The 20,009-nt window shown below is 43.8% G+C and overlaps 1 pseudogene across 1 annotated transcript in view; it reads left to right on the forward strand.

The window, feature by feature from the left end:
- Positions 1-1,370: 1,370 nt before the first annotated feature.
- Positions 1,371-20,009, forward strand: part of LOC308578048 (NALCN channel auxiliary factor 2 pseudogene) — a 93,172-nt pseudogene continuing 74,533 nt past the window's right edge. Inside the window, exon 1 of the transcript XR_014013527.1 lies at positions 1,371-2,082. The product of XR_014013527.1 is annotated as an NALCN channel auxiliary factor 2 pseudogene (transcript). The remainder of the gene's footprint in view (positions 2,083-20,009) is intronic.

Below are 20,009 nucleotides of genomic sequence, written 5' to 3' on the forward strand. Positions count from 1 at the left end.
TAAGAGAGGGGAGACACAAGATGTGATGGGAACACAGAGAATTATCTAGTACAATCTCCTGCAATCCAGGAACCACAGCAAAATAATCCCTGAGTTCACAGCGAAAGTGCATCACCTTCTGAGGGAGACTGTTCCACTGTCAATTGGCTCTTACCCCTACAAAATTCTTCTGAAAGTTTAGTTTGAATCACCTTTCTTGCCATTTAAATAAATTGAAACACAGACTCATAGAATTGTTAGCTTTCCATACTGCGCTCTGTAGATTTTCTTCATGAGCGGATTTTCTCTTTTTTCTGTGCATGCAGAAGAAGCACCAATACTAAGTTCATAGTTATGTCTTATGTGTCTTTGAATCGTAGAATTGTAGAGTTGAAAGGAAGCATGAAGCCCAACCCCCTGCAATGCAAAAAAATCACAGCTAAAGAACCTCTAACAGGTGGCTGTCCAACGTCTGTTTAAAAACCTCCAAGGAAGGAGAGTTCACCACCTTCCGAGGGAGAACGTTCCACTCGAAAGACGGCGACCGTAGAGAGGCGTCCAGGCAAGGCAGCAGTAGCAGCGCGCCACCTCCTTGGCCGAGAGCTGCCCGGAGCTGTCCTTTCAGCACCACTGCGGGTACCTCCGTAAGCAGAGCTCATGCACCAGTCGCCGCCCCGGCTCAATTCCGCAAGGTATTCTCAGAAGAAGGTGAGCAACGGGGACAGTGGCAGACCTTGTGACCTCAAATTTTAGCGGCGCAAATTCGGCCGCTATCCCCACCTCCAATTCTACATAATATTTGTACAATTGACTGGTGCACCAAACCGGTCGCGTTCCCCTAAATCCGCCTCTGGCGGAGTGTGGGGAGAGTAAGCGAACGAGCAATGAGCAAGCTGCGCCCCACCCTGCGCCAGGCTCCCGCGCCGCTGCGCGGCCGGCCGGGAAAGAAGCCAGCGAAGGCGGAGTGGTCGATTGGGAGCGAGTTGGCCGACCAGTCCCCGCATAGGCTTAGCGGAGATGGGGAGGTGGTGGTGGAGGAGAGCCGAGCGGTGACAGACGAAGATGAAGAAGAGGACTGCTGCCAGGTGGCTGGCTAGGGGATGCCGACGCCCCGGTGCCGGCCATGGTAAAGGGTTTCCCGGCGGTGGCAACACAGCATCATGCACTGCTCGGTGGGAGCCCATAGCAGCAGCAGCCAAGCGGCAGCAGCAGCAGGGAGAGGCTGGGGGCACCATCGGGGCGGGGACCGGCGGTGGACAGGGGGCGCCGCTGCCGCGCGTCTCCTTGTGTCCAAAGATGCTTCTGCCGCCGCCGCCGCCCGTCGTCGCCGAGCCACCATGCTGCGGAGGAGGAGGAGGCCGGTGACATTGCCGGGAGGGGGCGCGAAGAGGAGTCAGGAGGAGGAGAAGGAGCCCCTCCCTCGCCCCCCCCTCCAAAAATATGACCGGCGGCGCCGCCTTACAGAGCCGTCGCCCCCGTGCCTCCTCCAGCCCGCCCGACAAGCCTTGCGCCGACTCTGAGCGGGCCCAGAAATGGCGCCTGTTGCTGGCCTTGTTCCTTTTCTTCACCGTCCTTCTTTCTGACAGCCTCTGGCTCTGCGCCGTCGCCGCTGGGGCCCAGCTCGGAGCCCAATATAGGAGCGTCTCCTGGCCAGAAGTCGCGGTGATGGGCAGCGACGATGGTCAGGCCCCGACGGCTCGGCCCTGTCTGGACTTGAGTTCGGCCTGCAGCCCACGGCACCTCCTGCAAGGACCGCCCGGGGTCGCCTTCCCGGCAGCGCGTGTGGAGGCCTCACCGTCGCAGCTGGCCTTTCTGGAGCGGCACTTCCGGGTCCTGCGGCTCCAGTTCTGCGAGGCCTACACCGTCTGGGACCTGCTGCTGGGCATGGACGACCCGGAGAGCCTGGACTGCAGTCTCCGCAGCCTGCTGGCTGACGTGGCGGCGGGCGGAGCGCGGCGCGGGGAGGCCTGCAGCGGCTGCCTCGAGGCCTACCAGAGGCTGGACCAACACGCTCAGGAAAAATACTATGAGTTCGAAGAGCTGCTGGAGAAGTACCTGCAGGCTAAGGACTACTCTGTGTGCTCCTGCCTAAGGGACTGTAAGGTATGGTTATTATCACTATCACTATTACTACTATTAATTGCCATTATATCCCACCTTTCTTCCAAGGAGCTCAATGTGGTGTACATACTTCTCATTTAATTCTTAGTCCTTTAATTCAATGTGGTGTACATACTTCTTATTTAATTCTTAGTCCTCTTAGGTAGGCTAGGCTGAGAGGGTGTATGACTGACCATCCAAGGTTACAAGCAGTGAGCTTCATGGCCAAGTGGGGATTCAAATCCAGGTCTTCTTAGTCTGCCACTCTTAACCATTACACTACACAAGTGACTTGTTTTCCCTCCTGTTTGCTTGCTCACACCTGCACACCTTGCTCATTTAGAGTACCACGTGGTACTCATTTGGAGTAAACTGCTCTGTAACATAGCTGAAATCTAGGTATAGAATCATAGAACTGTAAAGTTGCAAGTGTCACCTAGTCCAGTCCTCTGCAATGCAGGTGGAAGGACAGCAGGAAAATTGGTTTTATAAAAGGAGGGAAAGCAGAGGACAGCCTCATATCTCCCCACCCTGAACAGTCAATGAATTGTTGGGCAGGGTGGGTGGGGAGTTGCCATGGAGCCTATGATGGAGAAAGGCTACTAGCCACGATGGCTATGCTCTGCCTCCACAGTTGGATGAAGTGATGCTTCTGCATACTAGTTGCTGGAAACTAGCTCTCAAAGTTCACTTGTCCTCTGGAGCACATTGTTACACTATGGAACTTACTCCCACAGGAGGCAATGATGGCCACCAACTTGGATGGCTTTAAAAGCGGATTAGACAAATTCATGGAAGAGAGGGCTGTGGACCATTGGCCTGATTCTGCAACCTGTTGGATGAGGTGTGTGACTCATAATCAGAAGAGCCCTGCTGGATCACTCCTCTTTTAAATTTCCTATTATAGGTTTCAAAATTCTGTTACTTACAAAAATGATGCCTGTTGCGCTCGTATCATGTAGCTTGGCGGGAATTTGTCTACTTCATGAGGTCTAGGAACCTGCTAAATTTCAAACCAACCTGATAAAAACTGAGATAAGTACAGCAAGTTGGAAAGTGCTCCCCTTTGTCTTTGTTGGAAGATTCAAACAGTGTTAGGAACTCAGATATTTATTTATTTATTTCCAATTTTTTAAAATTCATTTTATAACACAAATGAACAAAACAAACAGGAAAACAAACAATACAAACAATACAGATTCTTGTCTTATCCTTATTTTTTCTAAACATCATAATTTCTAACCATTTTTTTATCACACTTGCTTTAACCATAAAAATCTTCACATTTTATCACTTGCAAATAATACTATTTTAAAATACACTATGTTCTACTTCTAACCCTACAGCCTAAATCCACTTCCAAAGCTATTCTAAGATTTAAATATTAACATGTTTTTTTCAAATATTCCTTAAACTTCTTCCAATCTTCTTCCACTGTCTCCTCTCTCTGGTCTCGGAGTCTCCCAGTCAGTTTGGCAAGTTCCATATAGTCCATCATCTTCATCTGCCATTCTTCTATAGTTGGTAAGTCTTGTTTCTTCCAATTCTTCGCTAGCAATATTCTCGCAGCTGTTGTGGCATACAGAAAAAAAATAACATCCTTTTTTGGGATTTCACCCCCCACTATACCAAGTAAAAAGTCTTCTGGTTTTTTAATAAATGTGTTTTTCAACACTTTCTTCAGTTCATTATAAATCCTTTCCCAGAAGTCTTTTACCTTGGGGCGTGTCCACCACATGTGGTAAAAGGTTCCTTCTTTTTCTTTACATTTCCAGCATTTATTATGATGAGTATGATACATTTTGCCTAACTTCACTGGTGTTAAATACCATCTATACATCATTTTCATCAAATTTTTCTCTTAATACATTACAAGCTGTAAATTTAATTCCTCTTTTCCACAATTTCTCCCAATCCACCATCATGATATTGTGCCCCACATCCCTGGCCCATTCAATCATTACAGATTTCACTTGTTCATCTTTCATATGCCATTCCAGCAACAAATTGTACATCTTAGATAGGTTTTTTGTTTTTATATCTAATAATTCCATTTCCAGTTTGGATTTCTCTGCTTGAAAACCAATTTACTTATCCATTTTAAAGACTTCACTTATCTGGATGTACTGGAACCAATCATCTAATTTATCTTTTCAATCTTTCATAGGATTTTACTCTAAATTGGTCCCCTACTTCCATCAGAATATCATTATATTTCAACCACATATCTTTCATATTCAACCTTTTATGGGTCTTAGCTTTCAATGGTGATATCCACCTGGGTGTTTTCCTTTTTAGCAAATCCCTATATTTTATCCAAACATTGTACAAAGATTTTCTAATTATATGATTTTTAAATCCTTTGTGAGTTTTTATCTTCTCATACCATAAATATGCATGCCAACCAAATACATTATCAAAACCTGCCAAGTCCAAAACGTCTGTATCTTCCAGTAAAAACCATTCTTTCAGCCAGCAAAAGGCTGCAGCTTCAAAATAAATCCTTAAATCTGGCAGGGAGAAACGCCCTCTCTCTTTCACATCTGTTAATAATTTAAACTTGATTCTGGGTTTTCCCCTCTGCCAGATAAATTTAGATAATACCTTTTGCCATTCCTTAAAACAATTCAACTTAAAAATGATAGGAAGTACTTAGAACAAAAATAACAACTTAGGCAATACATTCATCTTTATCGCAGAAATTCGGCCCAACAAAGATAATTTCAACCTTGTCCATATATCCAAATCTCTTTTGATATCTTTCCATAACTTTTCGTAGTTGTCTTTGTACAAATTCAGTTTTTTTGCAGTCATACTTACACCCAGATATTTCACCTTTTTCACAAACTTCAGCCCTGTGGTTTCCTCTAAATTAAGTTTTTCATGTATTGTTAATTTTTTCCCTAAAACTTTGGTTTTATTCTTATTCAATTTGAAACCTGCAACTTGTCCGAACTCTTGAATCATCTTCAGTGCTTTAATTGCACTGATCTCGGGGTCCTGTAAAGTCAATACCAAATCACCAGCAAAGGCTTTTAACTTACATTGTTTAGTTCCAACTACTATACTTTAACTTCCTCATCTTTCCTTATCATATTCAGCAGCACCTCTAGGGCAGAAATAAAAAGCAGTGGGGAGAGTGGGCACCCTTGCCTGGTTCTCTTCTCAGAAACTCAGATATTTAAGCTACTCGCCAAATGACTCCTTAATCCTGAGTTATTGGTACAACAACGGAATGTCTAGTCTCTGTTTTTATTTTATTTTTTGCAAGATTTGTTGTTGTTTAGTTGTTGAGTTGTGTCCGACTCTTCGTGACCGCATGGACCAGAGCACGTCAGGCACTCCTGTCTTCCACTGCCTCCCGCAGTTTGGTCAAACTCATGTTTGTAGCCTCGAGAACACTATCCAACCATCTCGTCCTCTGTCGTCCCCTTCTCCTTGTGCCCTCCATCTTTCCCAACATCAGGGTCTTTTCCAGGGAGTCTTCTCTTCTCATGAGGTGGCCAAAGTATTGGAGCCTCAGCCTCACGATCTGTCCTTCCAGTGAGCACTCAGGGCTGATTTCCTTCAGAATGGATAGGTTTGATCTTCTTGCAGTCTATGGGACTCTCCTCCAGCACCATAATCCAAAAGCATCAATTCTTTAGCGATCAGCCTTCTTTATGGTCCAGCTCTCACTTCCATACATCACTACTGGGAAAACCATAGCTTTAAATATACGGACCTTTGTTGGCAAGGTGATGTCTCTGCTTTTTAAGATGCTGTCTAGGTTTGTCATTGCTTTTCTCCCAAGAAGCAGGCGTCTTTTAATTTGTGACTGCTGTTACCATCTGCAGTGATCACGGAGCCCAAGAAAGTAAAATCTCTCACTACCTCCATTTCTTCCCCTTCTATTTGCCAGGTGGTGATGGGCCCAGTGACCATGATCTTCGTTTTTTTGATGTTGAGCTTCAGACCATATTTTGCGCTCTCCTCTTTCACCCTCATTAAAAGGTTCTTTAATTGCTCCTCACTTTCTGCCATCAGGGTTGTGTCATCTGCATATCTGAGGTTGTTGATATTTCTTCCGGCGATCTTAATTCCGGCTTGGGATTCATCCAGCCCAGCCTTTCGTGTGATGAATTCTGCATATAAGTTAAATAAGCAGGGAGACAATATACAGCCTTGTTGTACTCCTTTCCCAATTTTGAACCAATCCGTTGTTCCATATCCAGTTCTAACTGTAGCTTCTTGTCCCAAATAGAGATTTCTCAGGAGACAGATGAGGTGATCAGGCACTCCCATTTCTTTAAGAACTTGCCATACTTTGCTGTGGTAAACAGTCAAAGGCTTTTGCATAGTCAATGAAGCAGAAGTAGATGTCTTTCTGGAACTCTCTAGCTTTCTCCATAATCCAGCGCATGTTTGCAATTTGGTCTCTGGTTCCTCTGCCCCTTCGAAATCCAGCTTGCACTTCTGGGAGTTCTCAGTCCACATACTGCTTAAGCCTTCCTTGTAGAATTTTAAGCATAACCTTGCTAGCATGTGAAATGGGTGCAATTGTGCGGTAGTTGGAGCATTCTTTGGCACTGCCCTTCTTTGGGATTGGGATGTAGACTGATCTTCTCCAATCCTCTGGCCACTGCTGAGTTTTCCAAATTTGCTGGCATATTGAGTGTAGCACCTTAACAGCATCATCTTTTAAAATTTTAAATAGTTCAGTTGGAATATCATCACTTCCACTGGCCTTGTTATTTGCAGTGCTTTCTAAGGCCCTTTTGACTTCACTCTCCAGGATGTCTGGCTCAAGGTCAGCAACCACACTACCTGGGGTGTATGAGACATCTGTATGTTTCTGGTATAATTCCTCTGTGTATTTTTGCCACCTCTTCTTGATGTCTTCTGCTTCTGTTAGGTCCTTACCACTTTTGTTCTTTATTATGGTAATCTTTGTACGAAATGTTCCTTTCATATCTCCAATTTTCTTGAACAGATCTCTGGTTTTCCCAATTCTATTGTTTTCCTCTATTTCTTTGCACTGCTTGTTTAAGAAGGCCTTCTTGTCTCTCCTTGCTATTTTTTGGAAATCTGCATTCAATTTCCCGTATCTTTCACTATCTCCCTCGTATTTGCTTGCCTTCTCTCCCCCGCTATTGTAAGGCCTCGTTGTACAGCCACTTTGCTTTCTTGCATTTCCTTTTCATTGGGATGGTTTTTGTTGCTGCCTTCTGTATAATGTTACGAGCCTCCATCCATAGTTCTTCAGGCACTCTGTCCACCAAATCTAAATCCTTAAACCTGTTCCTCACTTCCACTGTGTATTCATAAGCGATTTGATTTAGATTGTATCTTACCGGCCCAGTAGTTTTTCCTACTTTCTTCAGTTTAAGCTTGAATTTTGCTATAAGAAGCTGATGATCTGAGCCACAGTCAGCTCCGGGTCTTGTTTTTGCTGACTGTATAGAGCTTCTCTATCTTTGGCTGCAGAGAATATAATCAATCTGATTTCGAAGCTGCCCATCTGGTGATGTCCATGTGTAGAGTCGTCTTTTGTGTTGTTGGAAAAGCGTGTTTGTGATGACCAGCTTGTTCTCTTGGCAGAACTCTATTAGCCTTTGCCCTGCTTCGTTTTGAACTCCAGGGCCAAACTTGCCAGTTGTTCCTTTTATCTCTTGATTCCCTACTTTAGCATTCCAATCCCCTATAATGAGAAGAACATCCTCCTTTGGTGTCAATTCTATAAGGTGTTGTAAGTCTTCATAGAATTGGTCAATTTCGGTTTCTTCAGCACCAGTAGTTGGTGCATAAACTTGGATTACTGTGATGTTAAAAGGTCTGCCTTGGATTCGTATCAAGATCATTCTATCATTTTTGAGATTGCATCCCAGTACAGCTTTCGCCACTCTTTTGTTGACTATGAGGGCCACTCCATTTCTTTTACGGGATTCTTGCCCACAGTAGTAGATATGATGGTCATCTGAACTGAATTCGCCCATTCCCATCCATTTTAGTTCACTGATGCCCAGGATGTCAATATTTAATCTTGCCATCTCATTTTTGACCACATCCAACTTACCAAGGTTCATCGTTCTTACATTCCAGGTTCCTATGCAATATTTTTCTTTACAGCATTGGACTTTCCTTTCGCTTCCAGGCATATCCACAACTGAGTGACCTTTCAGCTTTGGCCCAGCCGCTTCATCAGCTCTGAATCTACTTGTACTTGTCCTCCGCTCTTCCTCAGTAGCATGTTGGACACCTTCCGACCTGAGGGGCTCATCTTCCAACGTCATAAGTTTTATATGCCTGTTGTCTTTGTGGAGTTTTCTTGGGAGGGATACTGGAATGGCTTGCCGGTTCCTGCTCCAGGTGGACCACGTTTGGTCAAAACTCTCCACTATGACCTGTCCATCTTGGGTGGCCCTGCACGGCATAGCTCATAGCTTCTCTGAGTTATTCAAGCCCCTTCGCCACGGCAAGGCAGTGATCCATGAAGGGGTTTGCAAGATTACAAAGCCAAAAGAAGTGTATATTGTCACAATTTACAATTCAGTCACACATTTTACCAATTACAGTAACCTTTTTTAAAAAATGAACTAATACACAATTCACATCAGTGACACATTTTTAATATCACATTTTAAATAGTAATTGTTAATTGGACACCAAAAACATAAATGGGGCTCAGCCTTAGCAATAGCGGCCATCATAAGCATTGTTATAGACTAGGGGGACCCCCTAAACCTTAGAAATTAATAAATGCTAGAATTTTGATTATTTGGGATGTGAAGGGAGAAATATAAGCTGCAGAGGAATTCCTGGGCTAGCTTATGCAAAAAGACCTGACTAAGCTAGGGCCATGAATGAACAATAAAGGGTCATTGAGGGACATTAGCAATGTAAAAGAACTATCCTTCCTCCTTGCCCTGAGGTGTGAACAGAGAATGGGTTTGGAAGGTTGCCGGGTAACTGGGTGTGAGGTGACAGGAAAACAGAGGTTTGCCTTTCTCTTTCTTTTTTTATGGCTGTTTTGCTGAATTAGGAAGCCTCTCATGACCGCTTTACTCGCGTCCCACACAGTATCCAAACTAGTTTCTTTATGTAAGTTCCAGTCAAAATATTCCTTTACTGTCTCTTTCGCTTTCTCTACTATTTTTGGGTTCTCAAACAATGTATCATTCATCCTGCATCTAAAAGAGGATTGATCTTTACCTTTTAATTCCAAATAGATTGGAATCTATTTGGAAAACAGAGGTTTGAGCAAGGGTTGCTGGGAGGAGGAAGGTCTTGTTGATATTGCAGAGTCCTGTGCACAACGGAATGACGAACAGTACGTGCCACATGCTTTATGTTGCTTTATTTTCAGTTCAATGTAGAGAAATTACAAACATGCATCTTGCTTCTGCTGGAGCAGAGAAGCAACCGTCCTTCTCATCGGAATAACGAACACCGAGAGAACGTGAAAAAACAGGAAACCAGTGTACGTCACATCCAGCTTCCCATTCCCGTGGGAAAACCCAACAGTGCTCTGACTGTGGAATGTAAACATTGTCTTGTGACAAGCACTTTGCTGCACAGTGAAGAGAGCAGAAACTAACATCCTCCCCCTTTCCGTGAACATCACTGGGCAGCGTGTTCGTACAATATCAGTACAAACCCAACTTCTGTACATAGGTACAGTGTTGATCCCTTGATACAATCTTGGACAATACATCAGCAGGAATTTCATTACCTGGCATATAGGACACCGTTACGAGTCCCTTCTGAATATGTTCCCTAGCATGTTGCAATTTCAATTGCAAGTGCTTCGTGCTTTGCTTACAACCTTCCGAATTTAGCAAAGCTAAACATGCTTTGTTGTCCTGGTAAACCTGGATTGGACATTTGACAGGAATCTTCATATCTTTGCACAATTGTACTAACCATTCACAATCCTTAAGTGAATAAGACAGTGCATTCAGTTCAGCTTCACAAGTACTTAAGCTAATTGTTGTTTGCTTCTTGCATGACCAATCAAATAGACCCTGATTGTACATGTAGCAAACTCCAGACGTACTTTTCCTGTCTGTAGTGTCACTTCCAAAACGTGCATCTGCAAAAATCTCAAGACCACCAGACTTCTGATTGTTAAATCTCAGTCTGTAATGCATAGTGCCTTTCAAGTAGCGTGCTATGCGTTTCAGAGCTTTCCAATCCTTAACAGTAGGATTGTTGACTTGTCTGCTTAGCAAATTACAGCTAACAGCAATGTCAGGTCTTGAACATCTGGCAATGAAGTTTAGCTTGCCTAGCACACTTCTGTACAGTGTAGTGTCAGAAAATGCTTCTTCAGTGTCTTCTACCTGATAACCTGTTGTCATCGGTGTGTCTACAGGGTTAGCATCCATCAGGTTCAGTTTGCTTAACACATCAGCAATTTTCCGTGACTGGTGTACTAGAATGTTACCACTTTGATCTTTCTCTATTTCCAGAGATAGGTAGTTGTTTACCTCACCAAGATCTTTCATGTCAAAGTGCTCTTTCAGTTGAGCTAGGGCGTTATTATACATTGTGACATCTTTCCAAAAGAATAAAATATCATCAACATAAAACAAACAATACAGCTTCTTTTGCCCCTCCTCTTTGACAAATACACATGGATCAGCTTTCCCTTGCTGAAAACCTAGAGAAAACAATGCTTCAGTGAGTTTTGTGTGCCAACACCGTGCACTTTGTTTGAGACCATAAAGGGACTTCTTCAGAGCACAAACAAATCCCTGTTTTACCTGTACGCCATCAGGTGGAAGCATATAAAGTGATTCACCTAGAGATCCGTACAAAAACGCTGTATTCACATCGTGGTGACTAATGTGTAGATTCTCCTCTGCAGCTAGCTTGAGCATAAGCCTAATGCTCTCATATCTCACCGTGGGTGAGTAGGTCTCGTGATAGTCTTCACCTGGTACTTGTGCAAAACCTCTGGCTACCAATCTGGCTTTGTGTCTGACTATCTTGCCATTCTGATCAGTCTTCGCTTTGAAGACCCATTTGCTTCCAAGCAGTTTCATTCCTGGAACTACTGGAACTAGCTCCCAAGTTTTGTTCTTTTCTAAGGAATCAAGCTCAGCCTTCATGGCATTTAACCATGGCTCAGCTTCCTTAGAATCCAAATCCTGGATTTCTTGGAAACTTGAAGGTTCAAATACCTTCTTGGAGCTTTTAACAGCTGCTACTGCTGTCTTAGCAAATTCATCAGCAAATCTCTTCGGAGGTCTGCCTTTTGTGGCTCTTTGTGACCTGCGAATCAGCCTTTGGTCTTCAACACTCTCCTCTTCTTTCTTAGGAGAAAAGTGACCTATTGTGAACAATGGTTCTTCCAATTCCTGATCAGAGCTTTCAGAGGGTCGCATAGAGGCTTTCACACTCTTGAAATCCTCTGAAGTCATAGAATCATAGAATCATAGAATCATAGAATCATAGAGTTGGAAGAGACCACAAGGGCCATCGAGTCCAACCCCCTGCCAAGCAGGAAACACCATCAGAGCACTCTTGACATATGGTTGTCAAGCCTCTGCTTAAAGACCTCCAAAGAAGGAGACTCCACCACACTCCTTGGCAGCAAATTCCACTGTCGAACAGCTCTTACTGTCAGGAAGTTCTTCCTAATGTTTAGGTGGAATCTTCTTTCTTGTAGTTTGGATCCATTGCTCCGTGTCCGCTTCTCCGGAGCAGCAGAAAACAACCTTTCTCCCTCCTCTATGTGACATCCTTTTATATATTTGAACATGGCTATCATATCACCCCTTAACCTCCTCTTCTCCAGGCTAAACATGCCCAGCTCCCTTAGCCGTTCCTCATAAGGCATCGTTTCCAGGCCTTTGACCATTTTGGTTGCCCTCCTCTGGACACGTTCCAGTTTGTCAGTGTCCTTCTTGAATTGTGGTGTCCAGAACTGGACACAGTACTCCAGGTGAGGTCTGACCAGAGCAGAATACAGTGGCACTATTACTTCCCTTGATCTAGATGCTATACTCCTATTGATGCAGCCCAGAATTGCATTGGCTTTTTTAGCTGCCGCGTCACACTGTTGGCTCATGTCAAGTTTGTGGTCAACCAAGACTCCTAGATCCTTTTCACATGTACTGCTCTCAAGCCAGGTGTCACCCATCTTGTATTTGTGCCTCTCATTTTTTTTGCCCAAGTGCAATACTTTACATTTCTCCCTGTTAAAATTCATCTTGTTTGTTTTGGCCCAGTTCTCTAATCTGTCAAGGTCGTTTTGAAGTGTGATCCTGTCCTCTGGGGTGTTAGCCACCCCTCCCAGTTTGGTGTCATCTGCAAATTTGATCAGGATGCCCTTGAGTCCATCATCCAAGTCGTTGATAAAGATGTTGAATAAGACCGGGCCCAAGACAGAACCCTGTGGCACCCCACTAGTCACTCTTCTCCAGGATGAAGAGGAACCATTGATGAGCACCCTTTGGGTTCGGTCAGTCAGCCAGTTACAAATCCACTGAGTGGTAGCATAGTCAAGACCGCATTTTACCAGCTTCTTTACAAGAATATCATGGGGCACCTTGTCAAATGCCTTGCTGAAATCAAGGTAGGCTACATCCACTGCGTTCCCTTCATCTACCAGGCTTGTAATTCTGTCAAAAAACGAGATCAGGTTAGTCTGACATGACTTATTTTTCAGAAATCCATGCTGACTATTGGTGATCACAGCATTCCTTTCTAGGTGCTCACAGACTGTTTGCTTAATGATCTGCTCCAGAATCTTCCCTGGTATTGATGTCAGACTGACTGGGCGGTAATTATTTGGGTCCTCTCTTTTCCCCTTTTTGAAAATAGGGACAACATTTGCCCTCCTCCAGTCTGCCGGGACTTCGCCTGTTCTCCAGGAATTCTCAAAGATGACTGCCAGTGGTTCTGAGATCACATCTGCCAGTTCTTTTAATACTCTTGGATGCAGTTCATCTGGCCCTGGAGACTTGAATACATCTAAACTAGCCAAATATTCTTGTACTATCTCCTTAGTTATTCTGGGCTGTGTTTCCTTTGCTGAATCATTTGCTCCAAATTCTTCAGGTCGGGCATTGTTTTCTTTATCGGAGAAGACTGAGGCAAAGAAGGCATTGAGTAGTTCAGCCCTTTCTGTGTCCCCTGTTTGCATTTCACCATCTTCTCCTCTGAGTGACCCCATTGTTTCTTTGTTCTTCCTTTTGCTACGAACATACCCATAAAAGCCTTTTTTGTTGCTTTTAACCTCTCTGGCAAGCCTGAGTTCATTCTGTGCTTTAGCTTTTCTGACTTTGTGTCTACACGTGCTGGCTATTTGTTTGAATTCCTCTTTGGTGGTTTCCCCCCTTTTCCATTTCAGTTTCAGACTCAGAATCAGAACCTTCATCAGTGGGTGTGGGTTGTTGTTGCTTATCCTCAGTCTCATCACTGTCATCAGGATAACATTGGAAAATTCCCACGTTCTCCCCCCACTTGGCATTGTACTCAACACTTCTTGTGAGCTTAATTGTCTTAGAGTCAGTCATCATTATTCTGTAAGAACCTTTCTGATAACCTAGAAAGATACCATGCAATCCACGTTTGCCTAATTTGGAGCTTTGTGGTGAGTGGATCCACATGTCAGAACCAAATATTCTCATGTGTTTGATGTATGGTTTCTTGCCAAACATCTTCTCATACGGGGTACAACCAATCGCTGAAGATAACCTGCGATTGTAACTGTAAAGAAAACACGAGAGAGCTTCGGCCCAATAACTCTCTGGAAGATTGGCATCATGCAGCAAGGTTTTTAACCCTTGAAGCAATGTTTGATTTGCCCTTTCGCAAAGCCCATTCTGCCATGGCGAGCGAGGACTGGACAAATCGTGTTGAATCCCTTTCTCAGTCAGAAAAGCTTCAAACTGCTGAGAAGTGAATTCTCCCCCGCGATCTGTGAAAAGAATCTTTATCTTCTTACCATGCACATTTTCCAACCAAGCACAGAATTCCTTGAACCTTGGAAAAGCCTCTGATTTCTGCTTGAGATTGTACACATAAATATACCTGGAAAATGCATCAATGAGAACCATGAAGAACCTATTGCCACCCAAAGAGGGCGATAGTGGACCAACCAAATCAGCATGAACAATCTGGTATGGTTCTGTAGCTTGCCTACTAGACACCTTACCTTTCGCAGCCATTTTCACCTTGTTTGCTGCGCATGCTTTGCACTTCATGTGGTACCTGCAGGGTTTAATAGTCATACCTTCAACCAAGGTAGGCATCTTAGATACTGCCTCAAAATGCAAATGACCAAATTTCCTGTGAAAATCATGAATACATCCTGCATGCAAACTTTTGTTAGAACCTGCAATGCAACAAGTATCATTCTGCACAACATCATCATAATACAAAACAAACAAACGATCAACACACTCAGCATGCAAAACATAATCGTCTTTCTTTGTGATGGTGCATTTCTTGTTCTTGAAGGAAACGTCAATGTTGCGTTCATTCAGTTGCATCACACTTAGAAGATTGTGTGTGGCATCTGGAACATACAGTACATCATGTATCTCTAAGTCCAAACTGTGAAGAACAACAGTTCCATAGCCTTGACTGGGAATCGTGTGATCATCCGCCTGGTGAATCGCACCTTCCTGCGGTGTAAAAGACACGAACAGTCTCTTATCGTTGCACATGTGGTGGGTAGCTGCTGAATCAACGACGAAGAAAGATCTAGACGTCTTCTGGACCTTTGCAACCTTTGGAGTGAAGCGTGAGACCATTGCCTTGTGCTGCGTTGTCCTGGACACCGGACCTTTGCCTTTGCTTTGGCCTTTTCCACGCGATGAACTTCCGCTGCGCTGCTCTGTCTTGGCCCTGGGATATTTGCATTCCCTCTTCATATGGCCTAGACGTCCACACGAGTAGCATTTCACTGCCTTCAAAGCTTTTGCGCCCTCTGGTGGTTCCACTGCACTCTGGGATGACGTCTGTGAAGACTCCCCCTTACCCATGCAGCTAGCACCCCGGCGATCTGCTTCATTCTGGATCACGGCAGTAACATAGGCTACTGTGAGCTGAGCAGTTGGTTGAACAGCAATCTGAGTGGCAACGGACTCCCAACTTGGTCCCAAAGAATGTAGTATCATGAAGGAATACACAGCCTCTGGAAAGTTGAGTCCTCTCTGTTGCAGCTCGTGTCTCAGATTCTGCATCTCCATGAGGTGTTTACGCACATCTCCACCCTCAGCAAGAGCCATACCATGCAGCTTGGCATAGTAGTACATTGAGGAACCAGCTTCTGTCCTCAAGTGAGCTTGTCTTAAAGTGTCCCAAATTTCTCTGGCTGTGGTCTTTCCACGCAACAGACAGAGCTCTTCTGGGGATACTATCAACGTAAGTGTTCCCCGTGCTTTTGAATCCTTAGCATTCCATTCAGCTGTAATTGGAGCTGGGGGGTTGTCTGTAATAACATTAAACAGACCTTCTTTCCGCAGAATTGCCTCTGCATAAAGTACCCACTCTGTGTAATTTTTCTTATTGAGCTTAGGAATCCCAAAAGCATCAACCAGCTTTGCATCAGCCATCATTGCTGCTTTATTCCAGCTGCGTCACAGTGCTGCAGCTTCTTCCAAAAGCACTTTTAAAAAGTACTTTCGCTTTCCCCAGCCATTGCCTTAAAGCCTTTATCGCGGCAAAACGGCTTTAAAAGTACAAAGTCCAGCCATAAAGCCATAAACTAGAAACTGGCAGGCTTCCAGGCTGCTCTGGGCAGCATGAGCACATACCTTCATCAATCAAACTTGACGCGCAGAGCAGATAACGCGATCCGTTCCTCTGTACCTCTGCCGGCATTCCTCAGTTTGATTTACGTCTTTCTGGGCCCGGAACCAAAATGTTGATATTGCAGAGTCCTGTGCACAACGGAATGACGAACAGTACGTGCCACATGCTTTATGTTGCTTTATTTTCAGTTCAATGTAGAGAAATTACAAACATGCATCTTGCTTCTGCTGGAGCAGAGAAGCAACCGTCCTTCTCATCGGAATAACGAACACCGAGAGAACGTGAAAAAACAGGAAACCAGTGTACGTCACATCCAGCTTCCCATTCCCGTGGGAAAACCCAACAGTGCTCTGACTGTGGAATGTAAACATTGTCTTGTGACAAGCACTTTGCTGCACAGTGAAGAGAGCAGAAACTAACAGGTCTGGGATCCATCTTTGGACAGGCTGACTACAGAGCTGACTTGGAGAGATGCTTTTGACTCTAGGGCTGCACTGCTGTGGGGAACAAGCCCTTCTTGAAATGACCATGCTGTAAAATCTCACTACTCTTCCAAACATATGATCATCATCATTTCTTCATACTGCCACATCATTTCTTATTTAGAGTCCAGTTGACATCCTTCACTTGCTGTTAAACCATTCTTCCAGCTGGCCCTTTTTTCCATCTTACAAACAGCACCTCTGTTACATCTTATAAATAAGTAATCCATTTCACGTTTGTAGTCCTTCATATACATTGTTGTTCTGGACCTGGTGTGCTGGGAGAGTTCATTACTATCTTCCATTGTTCAGTTTTTTGAAGTGTTTATTTGGATGGTACAAGGTCACATTCCATTCCTCCCGCTGTTTACCAACTAGCGTACGAGCTGCGGCCATAAACAACTCACAGAATGCATATCCAAACTCCACCATTAAAATTCTGCTTCTGAGTTCTTCCTCAGCACACAGTTAAAAACAATATATTTTCTCAAATTCAACCTCTTTGCCAGATCTGTTCGGCCGCAGTTAATTCTTTTTTCATTGCACCAACAGCAAACAGGGGACACAGAAAGGGCTGAACTCCTCAATGCCTTCTTTGCCTCAGTCTTCTCCGATAAGGAAAACAATACCCGACCTGAAGAATTTGGAGCAAATGATTCAGCAAAGGAAACACAGCCCAGAATAACTAAGGAGATAGTACAAGAATACTTGGCCAGTTTAGATGTATTCAAGTCTCCGGGGCCAGATGAACTGCATCCAAGAGTATTAAAAGAACTGGCAGATGTGATCTCAGAACCACTGGCAGTCATCTTTGAGAATTCCTGGAGAACAGGCGAAGTCCCGGCAGACTGGAGGAGGGCAAATGTTGTCCCTATTTTCAAAAAGGGGAAAAGAGAGGACCCAAATAATTACCGCCCAGTCAGTCTGACATCAATAGCAGGGAAGATTCTGGAGCAGATCATTAAGCAAACAGTCTGTGAGCACCTAGAAAGGAATGCTGTGATCACCAATAGTCAGCATGGATTTCTGAAAAATAAGTCATGTCAGACTAACCTGATCTCGTTTTTTGACAGAATTACAAGCCTGGTAGATGAAGGGAACGCAGTGGATGTAGCCTACCTTGATTTCAGCAAGGCATTTGACAAGGTGCCCCATGATATTCTTGTAAAGAAGCTGGTAAAATGCGGTCTTGACTATGCTACCACTCAGTGGATTTGTAACTGGCTGACTGACCGAACCCAAAGGGTGCTCATCAATGGTTCCTCTTCATCCTGGAGAAGAGTGACTAGTGGGGTGCCACAGGGTTCTGTCTTGGGCCCGGTCTTATTCAACATCTTTATCAACGACTTGGATGATGGACTCAAGGGCATCCTGATCAAATTTGCAGATGACACCAAACTGGGAGGGGTGGCTAACACCCCAGAGGACAGGATCACACTTCAAAACGACCTTGACAGATTAGAGAACTGGGCAAAAATAAACAAGATGAATTTTAACAGGGAGAAATGTAAAGTATTGCACTTGGGCAAAAAAAATGAGAGGCACAAATACAAGATGGGTGACACCTGGCTTGAGAGCAGTACATGTGAAAAGGATCTAGGAGTCTTGGTTGACCACAAACTTGACATGAGCCAACAGTGTGACGCGGCAGCTAAAAAAGCCAATGCAATTCTGGGCTGCATCAATAGGAGTATAGCATCTAGATCAAGGGAAGTAATAGTGCCACTGTATTCTGCTCTGGTCAGACCACACCTGGAGTACTGTGTCCAGTTCTGGGCACCACAATTCAAGAAGGACACTGACAAACTGGAACGTGTCCAGAGGAGGGCAACCAAAATGGTCAAAGGCCTGGAAACGATGCCTTATGAGGAACGGCTAAGGGAGCTGGGCATGTTTAGCCTGGAGAAGAGGAGGTTAAGGGGTGATATGATAGCCATGTTCAAATATATAAAAGGATGTCACATAGAGGAGGGAGAAAGGTTGTTTTCTGCTGCTCCAGAGAAGCGGACACGGAGCAATGGATCCAAACTACAAGAAAGAAGATTCCACCTAAACATTAGGAAGAACTTCCTGACAGTAAGAGCTGTTCGACAGTGGAATTTGCTGCCAAGGGGTGTGGTGGAGTCTCCTACTTTGGAGGTCTTTAAGCAGAGGCTTGACAACCATATGTCAGGAGTGCTCTGATGGTGTTTCCTGCTTGGCAGGGGGTTGGACTCGATGGCCCTTGTGGTCTCTTCCAACTCTATGATTCTATGATTCTATGATTCTATGATCCTAGTCCAGTCCAGGAATAATTTTCAATAAAGTCCATTCAGCCTCGGTCAAGGAGGGAGGGCATAGTAAAACTTTGTTAAATTCCTTGTTGAGCATAAATCAAAACCCTCCTCCCTCTTCTGAAGTAACAAACAGAATAACATAGCAGCGGCCACACACGTCTCTTACATTTTGCAGGGGAGGACAAGAAGAAAGGAGACCATTTGAAAACCATTTGAAAGCACAAAGCACCATGTCGTCCCCCTTCCTTTCCCAGCTGTTGTAAGGATTTTCTCTTTTTTATATAATATTTTTTAATGGTTTTTACATATATTTCCATACATATCATAGTATACGAAAGTAAATAAAACATTTGGCTCCCCAAGCCTGTGACTCCCCCCCTTCCCGATTGATAGCTTTCAAACCTATTCTCTGGATACTGCATTTTCCTATATTTCTTATTACTATTAAATCATAATCTTGTGTAAATACTAAATTAACTATAATGAATAGTAACTGATAGTTTTAACCTTACAAAACTTCTTGTAACCCTACTAGCGATGTTAATTGTTTACAATTGTCTTTCAAGTATAACAAAAAATTGTTCCAGTCTTTCAGAAAAGTCTGATCCTGCTGGTTCTGGATTTTTCCCGTCAGTTTTCCCAATTCGGCATAGTCCAATAATTTCATCTGCCACTCTTCTTTCGTTGGTAAATCTTCTTGTTTCCATCTTTGGACTAGTAACATTCTCGCTGCAGTTGTTGGATATAGAAACAAAGTTTTATCCTGTTTATGTATTTCTCTACCTACTATACCTAGCAAGAAGGCTTCTGTTTTTTTGTAAACGTATATTTCAACATTTTAAAAAGTTTATTATATATCATTTCCCTGAAGACCTTCACTTCCTTACAAACTCACCACATACTGTATGGTAAGTGGTACCTTCTTTTTCTTTACATTTCCAAAATCTATTATTTGTTCAATACATTTTTGCTAATTTCACTGGTGTTAAATACCATCTTTAAATCATTTTCATTATACAGTGATACCTCAGGTTAAGTACTTAATTCGTTCCGGAGGTCGGTACTTAACCTGAAATTGTTCTTAACCTGAAGCACCACTTTTGCTAATGGGGCCTCCTGCTGCCGCTGCGCCGGCGGAGTACGATTTCTGTTCTCATCCTGAAGCAAAGTTCTTAACCTGAAGCACTATTTCTGGGTTAGCGGAGTCTGTTACCTGAAGCGTATGTAACCTGAAGCGTATGTAACCTGAGGTACCACTGTATTTTCTTTAAGCGAACTGCATGTGGTAAAAATAAAAAAATTCCTTCCAGTAGCACCTTAAAGACCAACTAAGTTAGTTCTTGGTATGAGCTTTCGTGTGCATGCACACTTCTTCAGATACACTGAAACAGAAGTTGCCAGATCCTTCTATATAGTGAGAAGG

The sequence above is a fragment of the Podarcis bocagei genome, assembly GCF_964188305.1.
Source record: "Podarcis bocagei genome assembly, chromosome: W".
NCBI classification, from domain to species: Eukaryota; Metazoa; Chordata; class Lepidosauria; order Squamata; family Lacertidae; genus Podarcis; species Podarcis bocagei.